General features: G+C 44.6%; 1 pseudogene; it reads left to right on the top strand.

The window, feature by feature from the left end:
• The first annotated feature begins 16,411 nt into the window (after positions 1–16,411).
• On the top strand, positions 16,412–16,529 carry LOC126417403 (5S ribosomal RNA; annotated as a pseudogene).
• The last annotated feature ends 237 nt before the right edge of the window (positions 16,530–16,766 follow it).

Below are 16,766 nucleotides of genomic sequence, written 5' to 3'. Positions count from 1 at the left end.
AGATAACAGATACTTTTCATGTTGAAGATGAGCACAACTACTCTCGTTATTGTCCGTTAGGGATAGCTCTTTTAACACACCCGGTCGCCAATTACGTTGCTTCTGCAGGACCATCGCGTGCACAAGTCGATGCAGTTCAGTTTTTTTTTTTTTTTTTTTTTTTTTTTTTTACACTCTGAAGTTACAAGAGTGCGACGTCTAAATAACACATTTCCTCTAGAGTACTCGAAAATAAGTTTGCTACCGCCCAAAAATTGTCGGTCACGTCCACTTCTTTTTCGCTGCTGAGAGTAACCGCACTGCTCAAGTTGTTGAAACATACTTCGCTGAAAAAAGTGCATTTAGAAAAGAACTGATTACGAAGATTTATGGCTGTAAATTTCTTACGGCAGCCGCAAAGGTTGTTAGTAATTTAGCTGCTGTTTTGCTTTAGAGCAGCGATTCTGAAACTATGTCCTGCAAAACTTCCGTGTTCAGTGGAGAACATTCAAGTGATCTGCGAAAATTACGTGCTTTTTTTACGTAATATTTAGGAAATTAAGTTAAAAGGAACATAAAACTTAACCTCTCCAGAAAGTTAAAAAAACTGAATAACAACCAACTCTCACTTTCTTCTACTAATTCGGAAAGTTACAACGAATGCAACACCGACGGTGGGTAGGCTGTATTTATCAGAGGTCAGATGGCAGCCGTGCGAACGGCAGAATCGGGAGTGAAGAAACAGCTACGCAAAGTATGACTGTAGCAGACCATTTAACAGCAACCGTTTTCTGTCTGACAGTGTACCCACATCCACAGCAGGCCGTATCACTCTAACGTGTATCATCAGAAAGGTTGCATTATTATGCTCTGTAACCTTAAACTCTATATATACGGTAGAGTGTCTGCATTGTTGTTTGTTACAGAAGTTTGCAGTTTAATTCCAAGATTGATAAAATTGTGTAACCTTCACCCTAAAACAATACAAGAGAAAGGTGACTGTCTACATAGTAGTTCGAACTCCCACACCTCTCGTTTTACAGTTTTGTAGATTATCACAGTTAATTCAGAGCAGCTTTAAACGAATTACAGGTATTTTGAACAATTTAGCAGGTACTACTGTTATTTAAACGATAGCAAAAACCTGATGCACAAAACTTTCTGAAATGCTACCTCAAATCCAGTTACCACTTAATCCCATTACACACATGGAGACGAGACCAAATTTATACCAATGAAACTGGTATAGGCATGCGTATTCAAAAACGGAGATATGTAAACTGGCAGAATACGGCGCTTTGGCCGGCAACGCCTACATAAAACAACAAGTGTGTGGTGCAGTTGTTAGATGGGATACTGTTGCTACAATGGCAGGTTATCAAGATGTGAGATTGAACATGGTCTTATAATCGGTGCACGAGCGATGGAACACAGCACAGCATCTGCTAGGTAGCGATGAAGTAGCCATTTTCCGGTACGACGATTCAGAAGTGTACCGTGGATGGCAGGAATCCGGTAAAACATCAAATATCCGACATCGCTGCGCCCGGAAAAAGATTCTGCAAGAACGGGACCAACGACGACTGAAGAGAATCGTTCAGCTTGACAGAACTGCAACCCTTCCGCAAATTGCTGCAGGTTTCAGTGCTGGGCCATCAACAAGTGTCGGCGTGCGAACCGTTCAACGAAACATCATCGATATGGGCTTTCGGAGCTGAAGCCTGGGCCCGTCAACACCCACATTGGACTGTTGATGACTGAAAACATGTTGCCTGATCGGACGAGTCTTGTTTCAAATTTTATCGAGAGAATGGATGTGCACGGCTACGTGCTGGCCAGAGTGGCTGTGCGGTTCTAGGCGCTACAGTCTGGAGCCGAGCGACTACTACCGTCGCAGGTTCGAATCCTATCTCGAGCATGGATGTGTGTGATGTCCTTGGGTTAGTTAGGTTTAATTAGTTCTAAGTTCTAGGCGACTGATGAGCTCAGAAGTTAAGTCGCATAGTGCTCAGAGCCATTTGAACCATTGTTTTGTACGGGTACGTAAACAACCTTGTGAATCCATGGACCGTGAATGTCAGCAGCTGACTGTTCAAGCTGGTGGATGCTTTGTAATGGGGTGTGTGCAGGTGGAGTGATTTGTCTAGATACGACTGTGACAGGTGACACGTACGAAGCATCCTGTCTGATCACTTGCATCCATTCATATCCATTGTGCATTCCGACGGACCTGGGCAATTCCAGCATGACAGTGCGACACCCCACACGTCCAGAATTGCTACAGAGTGGTTCCAGGAACACTCTTCAGTGTTTAAACTCCTCGGATGGTCACCAAACTCCCCAGACATGAACATTTTTGAGCATATCTGGAATGCCTAGCAACATGCTGTTCAGAAGAGATCTCTATTCCCTCGTACTTATACAGATTGACGGAGAGCCCTGCAAGATTCATGGTGTCAACTCGGATTCATGGTGCCTACTCCCTCCCTTCAGACATTAGTCGAGTCCATGCCGCGTCGTGTTGCGGCACTTCTGCGAGCTCGCGGGGACTCTACGCGATGTTAGGCAGGTGTAGGCTTTTCAGTGCATATGTATTAGTTGATGGCTGAGATACTAGAACAATACTGTTCCCACCATTACGCATATTAACCGGAAAGAAATATTATTATGTCCTTTATTTGAATTTACAGAATATTTTTCTTATTTAAAAGTTTTACCTCGCCCTAACGTAGTTGAAGTTGGAATAAAGTTTGGGTACAAATGATTCCAAATTACAGAAAAAATTAATATAAACTTAAGGAGATATGAGTACCTAAATTCTGAAAAATAAAACTTGCGGGAAACTGCGAACGAAGAAATGAGTCATATTAAGATGGCATTTATTCATCTTCAAGCTTCCTGTTGGCATTCCTTTCAGCAAGTCCTGCTTCTTTAGTGACTTGATGAGAGAATCTTTGAGCACCCGTAGCTTGTCGCAACTAAGCAATTCGTCTTTCGTGCTTGAGTCATATTTTATACCCAAGTTTCTCAACACTCCCAATAAGCTATCACTCCATCATTGAAACATATCACAGCACACAAAAGAATATCTGCACCGCAAAACCAATAGCACTTAGGCAACAAACTTTCAGTAGGATGTAAGCAAAACATTTCACGAAAACTAAACTAAACGGGAGCAAAGATGATATTTACAGATGCTGCAGTGTGAGCGACATATACGATACATCCTAAACGGAATCGCTGGAAGCAAAATTTTCCAGTTGTTTTGAAAAATATTAACAGTTTTCTATAATTAAAATGAAGGGTTCATGACAGTGTGCACGTCCCCAGCTGTAAAGTTTAGTATATTTTTATCGGTGATGTTTCATTCTATTCGCAATAGTAAATATATCTATATAATCAGAAACGACTGTAGAATTTAATAAAGTTATATGAAAATTGTTTTTTCCATCTTCGAAAAGCACCCTGCTTTGTTAAGCAATTTTCATAAAAGGATATGTTTGTGACGATATTAATAAGTTTTCATTAATATTTTTTTTGAGTTATGCTCCGTTGTTAACAATATGAATAACATAAGGAACCATTTCAACTGTATTCGGCCTTAAAAGATAGCTCCAGATATACTTTTACCTTATAACCGTTTTAGATATTTTGTTGAAGGATGGAGAAGTGACCTGTAAAAAGCACACTAAAGCGTTGTTCTGTTTCGGGCTCAGTAACTAGCTCTTTTGCCAAAGATAATTATGTTTTTAGTGCGAATGATATGAACGAAGTCACCTGAAAAGAAGTTAATTCAGTTAATGATTCTACATGTGAACAATCAAGAGATGTTACTGGAAAATTCGGGAAGTATGATCAAAGTTATTAATCTGTAAGATTCACGAACGATAGCCGTTTGTCTCTTGCAGATAGCATAGTTCCACCAAATTGTTCTGTGACTCCAGCTAAAATTCGTCATTTTCAATTTTTTTATAGCGACCTAAAAAAAGTCGAATTCATCATTCGATAGCATCGCGAAGTTTTAAAAACAAAAATATTTGTGGCTGAAACGACAAAACGGTGAATGAAAAGCAATCGAAGCTTCTTACCTAGTTTAGCTATCAGAAATTTCAGTGGTGGAAAATCTTAATAAACTTTCTGAAAGGGAGATGGTAAATTTTATGTTAGTTGAAAAGCAGCAAAAACGTTAAGATTCAATTTTCGAATGAAACAGTAACACACCAAATTTACATTACAAACGGGTGATTCTGACGGTCCAGTTGGACACCCAGTATTAATTATCACCATGATGCATAAGACCAAAACGCATACTGCACGATCTTCTTTTAGGCAAATCTCCACCAACACATACTAGCAGAGTTAAAATATCTGGTCGCCTGGTTGATCTATGTAGCGATGGAGCAAAGGGCATGAGTCGTGTAGTTCGTGGGGCTGTACGGCCCATTAAAAATATCAACAAACACTGTCCTAGTGCAAGATCTACAGGGAGTCACGTGCTACAAAAGAAAATTATGTCCCAGTTATTGGAATGCTCTTGAATAGGTCGTCATAATCAAATGGTTCAAATGGCTCTAAGCACTATGTTACTTAACATCTGAGGTCATCAGTCCCCTAGACTTAGAACTACTTAAACCTAACCAACCTAAGTACATCACACACATCCATGCCCGAGGCACGATTCGAGCCTGCGACCGTAGCAGCAGCGCGGTTCCGGACAGAAGCGCCTAGAAGCGCTCGGCCACAGCGGCCGGCGTCATCATAATCATTAACGTCAGAATATCTCGGCCATTAAATAAACGTTTACTCAAATTTTGTTTCAGGACATGGGAAGTGTACAGACATGTACTTTTACATACTCAGCTCAGGTAGTTATCTCGACAAAATGTACCACACCATATTTACGGCAAACCATCTTCGAAAATCCGCACTACGACTCACTTTCTGCAACGATTACACTCGTCAAAGGCTTTAAAAGTGGAACGCTTCCTACGTGACGTAGCTAAGGTCCCAGCTTCTGACATTTTCGGCGTCCATTTGTCCACCTTAAGCAGCATGGCGTACGTGGAAAGTCGTCAATGACGCGGCGTACGAAAGAACACTCTGTGACACCATAGAGGCACAACGCTTTTGTCACGCCAACGGCAATGTCGACGCGGTCACTGTAGACCACGCAGGCCCGGGCATGCGTACCATGGGACCTTTCGAAATATCATTCGAGCTCCCGTCGGAACATGTTACGACGACTTTCTGCCACTATGGCACTGTACGTTGTCACACTGCCGAACGCTGGGCGCAGTTCCAAGCGCACCCCTTTTTAATGGTGTACGATAGATTGAAAATATCTTTGAAGATTGTTCTAAATTAATTATTCAGCAAACCTGCATCTGACTGCGTCTGTGAACTTGTTTCTTGCACTCCTCCATTTTGCCAGACATGCAACATGTATTTGACTCAGCAATCAAGTTTAAGAGAATAATGCCGTTTGTGCAATGGCATTAAGATGGTACTGGAAAATTAACTTTTGGCCCTGATATTTACTTGGTTCTTTCATTGGTGGGTAACTTTACTACTCATTTTCATATTCAATGCAAGCAAAGAATGTGGATTATGATTCAGGCTATTAGATTTAAACACAATGTTGATCTCAATATATATATTGTAAAAATTTTAAGTCATACACAAAACCTACCATTTCAAACATTTTTGTAGCACGAAACACTCTTACAAAAAATTTTACCAAACGCTTACTGCGTCAAACCTTGGACATACAAACCCTAACTCTGGACATTACCTAACAAAACCAATTTGAAATCATTATATATCTTCTCTCATTTACGTGCTAAAGTTTGGTCTGGGGCAGCGAGCGCGACCTACCTTACAGCTGTCACCACACGTCTGCTTCCTCCGGGCACCTACCTGCGACTCCACGGTTTTTTTTACTGCGAGCGCCAGGCTCTCTTAACCATCAAAGATCCTCCTAATCAAAGATATTATATCCGTTCAACTTTGCGGTTCGCAACTACCGACTATTTTCTGGAGCTACCCTGATCAGACCTCTGCACATACCTTTCAAGATCACCATCGATCTCCGTTGCCACGACTCGTCTTACTTACAAATCAGTCGGTACCACGCGGTCGCTACATAAGACGGCCAAACTAAGACAGACACTGGATACGGCAAAGAAGGCCACCTCAAGTCTGAATGTCTTCAGCGGCGCATCACCCAATTGCCCGCCGCTACCGTGGCGACCGTTTTACGCATCACTTACCCTTCGGTGGTCTCTTTTCTTCCCGCTATCTGTCGTGAACACGTGAGGCAATACTGACCCTACGAATTATCTTAGAAGCTAGATTAAGGAAGGGCAAACCTACGTTTCTAGCATTTGTGGACTTAGAGAAAGCTTTTGACAATGGTGACTGGAATACTCTCTTTCAAATTCTGAAGGTGACAGGGGTAAAATACAGGGAGCGAAAAGCTAGTTACAATTTGTACATAAACCAGATGGCGGTTATAAGAGTCAAGGGACATGAAAGGGAAGCAGTGGTTGGGAAGGGAGTGAGGCAAGGTTGTAGCCTCTCCCCGATGTTATTCAATCTGTATATTGAGCAAGCAGTGAAGGAAACAAAAGAAATGTTCGGAGTAGGTATTAAAATCCATGGAGAAGAAATAAAAACTTTGAGGTTCGCCGATGAAAGGGACAGCAAAGGACTTGGAAGACCAGTTAAACGGAATGGACAGTGTCTTGAAAGGAGGACATAAGATGAACATCAACAAAAGCAAAACTAGGATAATGGAATGTAGTCGAGTTAACTCGGGTGATGCTGAGGGAATGAGACACTTAAAGTAGTAAAGGAGTTTTGCTATTTGGGGAGCAAAATAACTGATGATGGTCGAAGTAGAGAGGATATAAAATGTAGACTGGCAGTGGCAAGGAAAGCGTTTCTGAAGAAGAGAAATTGTTAACATCGAGTATAGATTTAAGTGTCAGGAAGTCGTTTCTGAAAGTATTTGTATGGAGTGTAGCCATGTATGGAAGTGAAACATGGACGATAAATAGTTTGGACAAGAAGAGAATAGAAGCTTTCGAAATGTGGTGCTACAGAATAATGCTGAAGATTAGATGGGTAGATGACACAACTAATGAGGAGGTATTGAATAGGACTGGGGAGAAGAGAAGTCTGTGGCACAACTTGACTAGAAGAAGGGATCGGTTGGTAGGACATGTTCTGAGGCATCAAGGGATCACGAATTTAGTATTGGAGGGCAGCGTGGAGGGTAAAAATCGTGGAGGGAGACCAATAGATGAATACACTAAGCAGATTCAGAAGGATGTAGATAACAGTAGGTACTGGGAGGTGAAGAAGCTTGCACAGGATAGAGTAGCATGGAGAGCTGCATCAAACCAGTCTCAGGACTGACGACACAACAACAACAACATCTGTTGTCAGTCGGCCCACGTTCCAGTGTTCCATCGAGCTGCCACGGATAACGCCGGGGTCGACGGTGTCACGCTCCAGGCTGACGCGACTCCAGCACCACTATCAACTGCGACTACTGACGATCCCATCCCGGTTGATGACATGGACGTCACATCGCTTATCGCCCCAGCGAAGGTCTTTCTCCCGACCGCCGTGACTCTCTTCTGCCTCCCGACACAGACGGCACCAGAGGATTTGTCGCATTGTCGCATAGTCTCGGGACGAGACAACTCATCTCCCCCTGAAGCTCCTGAGGCCATCCGGGCCTTCGAGACTTCAGAGAACACGCATGGAGACAAGAATGATGACAACGCGACGCTGGTTGCGGCTGTGCCGTAACCTACTCTGCCGGCTCGCCCAGGTGCACCTTTAACGACTCCACTGTTACGACCGCCACCGAATCGTCCTCCACTCCTCCGGACGAGATGGAACATACGAATGCCCCGAAGACAGCGCTCTCTATGACGTGGAGCGATGACGGCTACGCTGACCCGAACTCCGCTCTGGCGACAAAGTTACCCCAGACCGAGACCTTGTTACGCCGACCCCTACGCCGTCACGTGGCATACGGCACAGCTCAACCACCCGACGGTTACGTCCCATCCGCAGCGGGGCTCGACTCCAAATGTACCGAATAGCAACTTACTTACTTACTTTCCGTGTCCGGAACTAGACTTCAGACTTCCAAAAATCAGCAGCCAATATGGCCTTGTCATTTGCCTCCCACAAGTCATTCATTGTGCAGGGCTGGTCTAAATATGGACAGATAAGCGGGTGTTGAGGATCCTGGACAGAACCACACAGACAGAGAGTGTTCTCATTCTCTTTTAGGAAACCCCATTGCTGCAGGTTTGTCTTACACTTTGGCACTTCTACCCTCATACGGATTAGGGTTCTCCAGACTGCGTATGGTAGGTCTCCACCAGGCGCCAGTTCTTCTTTAACATCTTTATGGGGGTTTCTCAGGTCGATTTCCCACCTTTTCAAACGATTCTCTGCAGCCGACCCCTCCAGGGTTCGGGTAAGTGACAGGAAACTCTTCCTCGAACAAAGCCGTCGGTCAGCAGGCTGGTGTCCATATAAAGGGTGACGCATGTCCTTTTCTTGCTTGGTTTTTTCGGCTTCGGCAGCGCTGTCACGTCGTATGTTGGGCGGTGCGATCCCCATGATTAAGTACATCTTGTGCACTGGGGTTGGTCTCAAGCATCCGGTAACAATCCGTGCCATTTCATTCACCGCGACATCAACTTTTCTCGCGTGTGTTGATGCAGACCATATTGGAGTAGCGTATTCCGCGGCTGACACACTGAGCGCAAGGGCTTAAGTTCTCAGGACTTTTGGGTTTGCACCCCAGGATCCGCTGATTAGTTTCCTGATGATGTTGTTTCTAGTTGAGACTTTTTCCCTTGTGGCATTACAATGATGTATATATGTCAGTGTGCGATCCAACGTGACACCAATATATTTTACAATGCTCGAGACGTTCACCTCTCCATATTACATTTAATTCACGATTTGCCTCCCTATTCTTTAAATGGAATGCACAGACCTGCGTCTTCGAAGGGTTCGGCCTTAGGTGGATTGCCTCATAATACTGGGAGAGAGCTTCCAAGGTACTGGTTAATTTCTCCTCTCCATCCGTAAAATTGTTACCTTTGGATGCAACTGCAGTGTCATCGGCATGCATAAATTGGCGCGTGATGTTTGGCACTGGTTGGTCATTTTTATATATATTATACAGAGCTGGGGCGAGGACGCGTCCCTGAGGTAGGCCATTCCTCTAATTTCCCCACCTGCTCTTCTTGCCCTGGAGACGACGAAAAATCTCCCGTTATGCAGGAAAGTACCTATCAGTGACGTTAAATGGTAATTTCTTCTCACATTATATACTTTCCTAAGGAGCCTTCGATGGTTTACAGTATCATATGCAGCTGAAAGGTCTATGAATGCCACTCCCGTGATCTCTTTCCTCTCAAACCCATCCTCGATACGTTGGGTCAGGTTCAGGACTTGACCGCAGCACGATTTGCCTGGTCGGAAACCTGCCTGCTGTGGGATGATCTGTTGTTCCAGGACGCTTTCTACCGAATAGCAACGATCAACACTAACAACATTAGTTCCCAGGTGAAAATTCTTCTGCTGTGAGATATGGTATGGGTATCGCACGTTGAAGTTGCACCACTACAGGAAGTGGCCACACTTCCGGACGTTGAGAGCTATAACACTTATCCCTCTCGTCGTGACTACTTGGGACGTGGCGTAGCCATCTATGCTGGCGAGGGCATCATGGTAGCTGATGTCACATACCTTCGGTCCGCCAGAGGCATGTCAGTCACTGTCATGGGAACGGGTCAACATTTACGGTCCGCCAGGCTCCTTCCTCACACATGGCAGAGTACCTATGCAGAAGAAATGGCCCCTTTATTTCTCGAGCGCTGTGACAGTTACTTGCTTGGGGGCGATTTTAATTGTTTCCTGTACCCTAAGAATCAAATGCCCCACTACAATGCCTGTCAAGAATTGCGCCTCGTCGAACGTGATCTACAACTGCGGGACACTTGGGAAGTTCCGCACGGCGACGCGCCTGGACATACTTATCAGACGGGTCAGTCTGCGAGCCGCCTCGAGAGGATTAACGTTGAAACGTCCCCTTTGAACAATTTATACAAGACTGTGCTTAAACTGACACACAATATTTTGTTAGCGCAACGCAATCTGACTTTCAAAATTCCCTACAGAAGAATGGCCCTGACTAACATTAAACTATACCTTTCTCAAATCACTTACCTCACAAAAATCTTCGCTGCTCAAGCTACTGCAATACAGCGAGCGCCACTACTGCCAGCTAAATAAAAGATTCAAACTATGGAAGGCACTAACTACTGATAGGGATAGTTAGCAAATGAAAGATATTAATAGTGAACAAACAATGTATTTACCTTGATATCATCATATATAAATATAGCAGTTCATGACAAATTTCAAAACTCCGCCATCTCTCTCCCCACATCCACCACTGCTGGCGGCTCACCTCCAACTGCGCAACGCTACGCGCTGTTCACATCCAGCTGCCGCTGCCCAACACTACAATGGCAGACAACAATGTAAACTAGCCACAGACTGCACACAGCACAGCCAGTGATCTTCATACAGAGGTGGCGTTACCAATAAAAAAACCTAAACAGCCTACTTACAACGTCTCTCGGGAACTCACACCTGCATTTCAATGTGCAGAACTTTGGCCTTTGGCCTTGTCGGTCCGCTGTGCCTACATCTGCAACGTTCTCCTCCCGTAACAAGTGGTCTGGCGCAGTCGTGCACCTTGGAAGCTAAGCACCTCCCACCTCCTCGATCTCGACTGCCTTCAACGCGTTACCGAGACATGGGCCACCTAGCTGCTGCACAGCCTTGGCTTAGTGGCTGCAACGTGCCAAACCTGCCATCCACCGTAGCTTGACCGAATACGGCAAGCAAGCGGCTGCGTGGCGCCGGCACACTACCGACTATTTCTACACCGTTCTCCGCGACTTGGGCTCTCAGCTACCCGTCTCTGAGACGCAGAGGGAACGCAGCGGTATTGAGGCACAAATTGTGAAGCTGACACGCCGTAAACTGCGTGGTGTGGTGGTTAGGACCGGACGTCAAGATTCGACATCACAGTAACACCCCATCATACATCATATCGCTTCCGAGAGAAACAAAAAGAGCAACGATTCATCACCGAGAACTACACCTGTCGCGACCAGCACGTCACTTGCCAGGCCGAAATCGTCAGTACCTTTGTAGACCACTAGTGCCCAATGTACCATGTGGGACCTACCAACGCCTTGCTGAGGAAGTTGTATTACGACACCTCACACGCGCCTTCGCCGGCGATGAGGCGGACGAGCTGACAGAGCCGGTTACTTGCGACAAGGTCCACGATGCAGTCAACAAAGGTACCTTGAAAAACGCATGTGGCGTCGACGAATTGCCGACAGAACTTTATCCCCTCCTTTTTGCACTAATGGCGTCGCGGTAGACGTCAGTGTTTCATGGACCGTTAACGACAGTCTTTGTCACGGTAATTATTATATTCGTGCACAAACGGATAGCGGGAGCTATGACAGCACATTAACGTCCCGTAACTCCGCTTAACGCAGACAGTAAAATTTTTGCACGGCTCCTGACATGGCGGAGCGTTGCCTCGAAATGATTTCTTGCATTCTGTCCCCAGAACAGACAACTCGGGTGGCCCATTTAATATACAAAGGGCCACAGAGGAATGTCGCGATTTGATTGCACTGGCAGCGGACTGGTGGCTGCCATTGATTTTGACAGCGCTTTCGGCAAGGTGCAGCATCGTCTTCTATTCTCCATAATGGGTTTTCCAGCCCCCTTTGTCGCTATCGAATGGTTCAAATGGCTCTGAGCACTATGGGACTTAACATCAGAGGTCATCAGTCCCCTAGACTTAGAACTACTTAAACCTATCTAAACTAAGGACATCACACACATCCATGCCAGTGGCAGGATTCGAACCTGCGACCATAGCAGCAGCGCGGTTCCGGACTGGAGCTCCTAGAACGGCTCGGCCACAACGGCCGGTTTGTCGCTATCATCTGCCGCCTGCACAGCAGCGCGGAATCTCCGATTTAGGTTGTAAGACGTTTATATTTCTATTGTCTATTGTCAAATCACAATTTATGAAAGAGGTTTATATTTTGTTAATAGGATTAAGTAGGAATAATTAATATTTGTCATTTTGGAAATAATTGTGGTTGCAGGGAATATCTGCACCAAAGTATTGTTGACAAGAGAGACCGCAAATTGATATAATTTTAAAAAGGGTGGGAGAGACCGCGTATGGATACATTTTAAGAAAAGAGCGGGAAAGGCCGCGCATTGACACATTTTGTAATGGTAGCAGGGATTGTCTGCACCAGAAAGCATTGTTGGCAGGAGAGACCGCACTTAAGCGTTCGTAGGAAGTCAGTAGTAAGCGAGATGTAAAGCGAGTCGCTAGCAGGTCTGAACCGAGAGGTTGAGAGGAGCGGCGTGCCTGCCAGCCACCAGCTACGATTTACAAGAGATTATAGGCGGATGCACAGAGACATCAGCTAACTATTATAGTAAGAGGAACTAATATTATTGAATAAATTTTTTGAGAAACTCAAGACTACTGAAGGTATGTTTGCGCATTGCTAGTTGTAAGATTATTGTAAAAAGTAAGTCCCATTTGAACGTCTGTAAAATCATTTCATTTACAATATAATTAATTTTTACCAGTAATATTGCATTACTGATTATAATCCATCTACAAAAACCATCAACGTAGAACTTTGCAAAATTTTATTGTTGTCAAGAAAAAGTTTAACTATGAATTACGTAACTTCAGTCAAATTAATTAAAGAATAACGTCAGCTTTGCTATTAAAGAATAACGTCAGCTTTGGTAATAAATACAGCCACTTATTATGACAGCCCACCAGCAGCTAATAGTATAGTGAAACAGAGTAAGTATATTCATGTCGCAGTTCACTGTAGCAGTCAGATGGCGATCCAGGAACAGTATAAAAAAGGTAAGGAACAGTTTTGGGTTATTGCAGATAACGACTGAGGGCCACGACGACGACACATTCTATGTTTCGTCGAAATAATCAGAAAATCGCTTTTAATAAGCAGCAATTAAATTTGTATGCGAAGATAGAGAAAGAGAATAAATTTCAAAGGGAAGATTTCATTTGTTATTAGTAAGCAAGAGAGAGAAATCCTAAGGGAAGGTTACATAGGTTATTGTAAAAGGGAAGGTTGCGTAACAAAAGAGATATAGAGGAGACGGTTATTGCATAATAACAAAAGAGGTATAGAGGAGACGGGAAGGTTTCAAGGTCTATGGCCGGATGGTGGGACCAGTGACCATACGCCACTTCATTAGGCAAGGTTGCCCACTTCCGACACTACTTTACATCATACCCCTGGAACGTATGGAACTGCAGCCGTCAGTACCATGAATATGGCTAAATCCTCGGCAATGAGCATTGGACGCAGCCTCTCACACGATGACTTAGCACCTTTCCCGTGCTTACAGAACCTAAGATACCTTCGTATCATTTTCCCTCCTCCGTGCGTCGCTCCGCTGTCATTAATTTGCCACGTACTCTCCAAATTACCCGAATGGGAGTACAACAAAATATCTTCCGCAGACTTGATTCTTCGCAGCGTTTCGAATACATCAACCAACATATGGCACCAAGATGGTCCACATCGCTCAGGTGCTTCTACTGCCAGCAACTATTGTACACAGGCTCCATGCCGCGTTCGCATACTTTCTTACGGCCGGTAAGCTCGTTGAGGTCCATTAGGAAACGCGAGTCGGATCGTGGACTGTCAGAAGTTTGAGCGTGGTAGGGAAGCTACAAAATCTGAAAAGTAAATGCAAAGACCCAATCTAGATACAGTGTGTGTGTGTGTGTGTGTGTGTGTGTGTGTGGGAGGGGAGGGGGGTGTCAGTGAAGTGAAATGGAAAGAAGACAGCAGAGCATGTTATGATGGGAGTAGGATTCGTTATGAAGGTAGGATGGAGTGCATGTTACTAGGAAAGTTCATCTCATCAGAATCTATAGCAAAATAACCCCGATAACGATGGTTCAGGTAAATGTGCCGACGTCGCAAGCTGAAGAGTGATCGGGTAATTCAGTACGTAAAGGGAGTTGAAAATCTAATAGCCATGGTGAGCTGGAAGGCTGTTGCAGGGGAAGAAGTAGAAGAAAGGGTTACGGGAGAATATTGGCTTGGTGTCAGGAATGAGATAGCCAAATTGAGTTCTGCAATAAGTATCAGCTAATAATAGACTTCTATGTTCAAGAATCACAAGAGGTGGAGGTGTACTTGGAAATGGCTGAGAGATACGGGGAGATTGTAGTTATATTACATCATGGTCAGGCTCAGATTCCAAAATTAGATATTAGAATGTAGGATGTAGCCAGGAGCAGATGTTGACTCAGATCACAATTTAGTACTGAGGAAGAGTAGGCTGAAGTTTAAGAGATTAGTCAGGAAGAATCAGGTTGCAAATAAGTGGGATACGGAAATACTAGGGAATTAAGAAGTACACTTCAGGTTTTCTACGGTTATAGAGACTGTGAGGAATAATTCAGTAAGTAGAAAAATCGGGACACGTTTATAGTATCCGTCGACCTGGAAAAGGCATTCGACAGTGTCAAATGTAGCAGATGTTCGAAATTCTGAGGGAAACAGGGTAAGCTATAGGGAGAGACGCACAATGTACAACTTGTACAAGAGCCAAGACGGAATAATAAGAATGGAAAATGAAGAATGAAGTACTGGGATCATAGAGGGCGTAAAACATGGGAGTCTTTCACCCCTACTGTTCAATCTCTACATCGAAAAAGCAATGATGGGAAGAAAAGAAAAGTTCGAGAGTGGAAATAAGATTCATGGTAAAAGGACATCATTGATAAGATTCGCTGATGACATTGCTATTCTCAGTGAAAGCGAAGAAGAAATACAAGACCTACTTGACGGAATGAACATTCTACTGAGTACGGTGTAAGAACTGAGAGTAAATCGGAAAAAGACGAATGTAATGAGAAGTAGCAGAAATGAGAACAGCCAAAAACTTAACAATGGGATTGATCGTCACGAAGTAGAAAAAATAAGGAATTCTGCCACCTAGGCAGTAAAACAGCCGGTGACGGACGGAGCAAGGAGGACATAAAAAGCGGACTAGCACTGAGAACAAGGGCATTTCTATCCTAGAGAAAGCTACTAGTATCAAACATAGGCCTTAATTTGAAGAAGAAATTTCTAAGAATGTACGTTTGAAGTGCAGCATTGTATCGTAGTGAAACATGGACTCTGAGGAAAATTGTACAGAAGAGAATCGAATCATTTGAGATGTGGTGCTACAGATGAATGCTGAAAATTAGGTAGACTGATAAGGTAAGGAAGGAGGAGGTTCCACGCAGAGTCGAAGAGGAAAGGAATATATAGAAAACACTGGCAAGAAGAAGGGACGGGATTGTAGGACATCTCTTAAGATATCAGGGTACTAGAGATAGCTGTAGACTGTTAGAGCTGCGGGCCTCGGCCTTGTCAATGTGCTACTCCGAGTGTCGACTTCCTGCAGACTGAAGTACGCGAAATAAAATCGTCGTAACTTCTGAATGGTTTGCGTTCGGACGTTCAAACTGCTCGGTTGGCTGCGGGGCATGATGGGAATTACTATGCGCATTTTTGTTTGGTTTAGCGACGAAGCCCACTGTCATTTGGGTCGTTTCGTCAATGAGCAAAATTCGCGTATTTGGAGGACTGAAAATGCGCATTTTCCGATCGAGAAGTCTCTTCACCCTCAACGAGTGACTGTGTGGTCTGCAGCCTCCAGTCAGGGACTGATCGATGCGATATTCCTTGATGGCACGGTGACTACCGAACGGTACGTGTAGGCTTTCGATGATGATTTCATACTCATTATCCAAAGTAACCCTGATTTCGACGAGATGTGGTTCATGCAAGACGGAGCTCGACCCCATCGAAGGAGGAGAGTGTTTGATGTATTGGAGGGGCACTTTGGGGAACACATTCTGGTTCTGTGGTACCCAGAGGCCACTGGCGAGGGCCTCGATTGGCCGCCATATTCTCCGAATCTGAAAACATACGATTCCTTTTTGTGGGGCTACGATAAAGACAACGTGTACAGCAATAACCCCAAAACCATTGCTGAAATGAAAGCAGTCTTTCAGGAGGTCATCGACAGCATCGATGTTCCGACACTTCACCGGTTCATGCAGAATTTCGCTATTCATCTGCGCCACATCATCGCCAATGATGGCAGGCGTATCGAACATCTCATAACCTAAATCCGAATATCAGTAGTGACGTTTACGTGTTGACTAAAGTGTGTGCAGGCCGTAGTTTGTAACTAATTTACGTTCTTTTCATGTAGTTCAATGGGCAACGGCCTTGCCGCAGTGGATACACTGGTACCCGTGAGATCACCGAAGCTAAGCGCTGTCGGGCGTGGTCGGCACTTGGATGGGTGACCATCCAGGACACCATGCGCTATTGCCGTTTTCCAGGGTGCACTCAGCCTCGTGATGCCAACTGAGGAGCTACTCGACCGAATAGTAGCGGTTTCGGTCAAGAATACCATCATAACGCCTCTCCTATCCGCATCATCCACTGAGGATGACACGGCGGTCGGACGGTCCCGGTAGGCCACTCGTTACCTCACGGCGGAGTGCTTTTTTTCATGTAGTTCAATATTTGTCACCATGCACGTGGTCACAATGCACAAGCAGCGGAACG

The sequence above is a fragment of the Schistocerca serialis genome, chromosome 8, assembly GCF_023864345.2.
Source record: "Schistocerca serialis cubense isolate TAMUIC-IGC-003099 chromosome 8, iqSchSeri2.2, whole genome shotgun sequence".
Classification (NCBI taxonomy): Eukaryota; Metazoa; Arthropoda; class Insecta; order Orthoptera; family Acrididae; genus Schistocerca; species Schistocerca serialis.
This window is presented reverse-complemented; position numbering and strand designations above follow the sequence as displayed.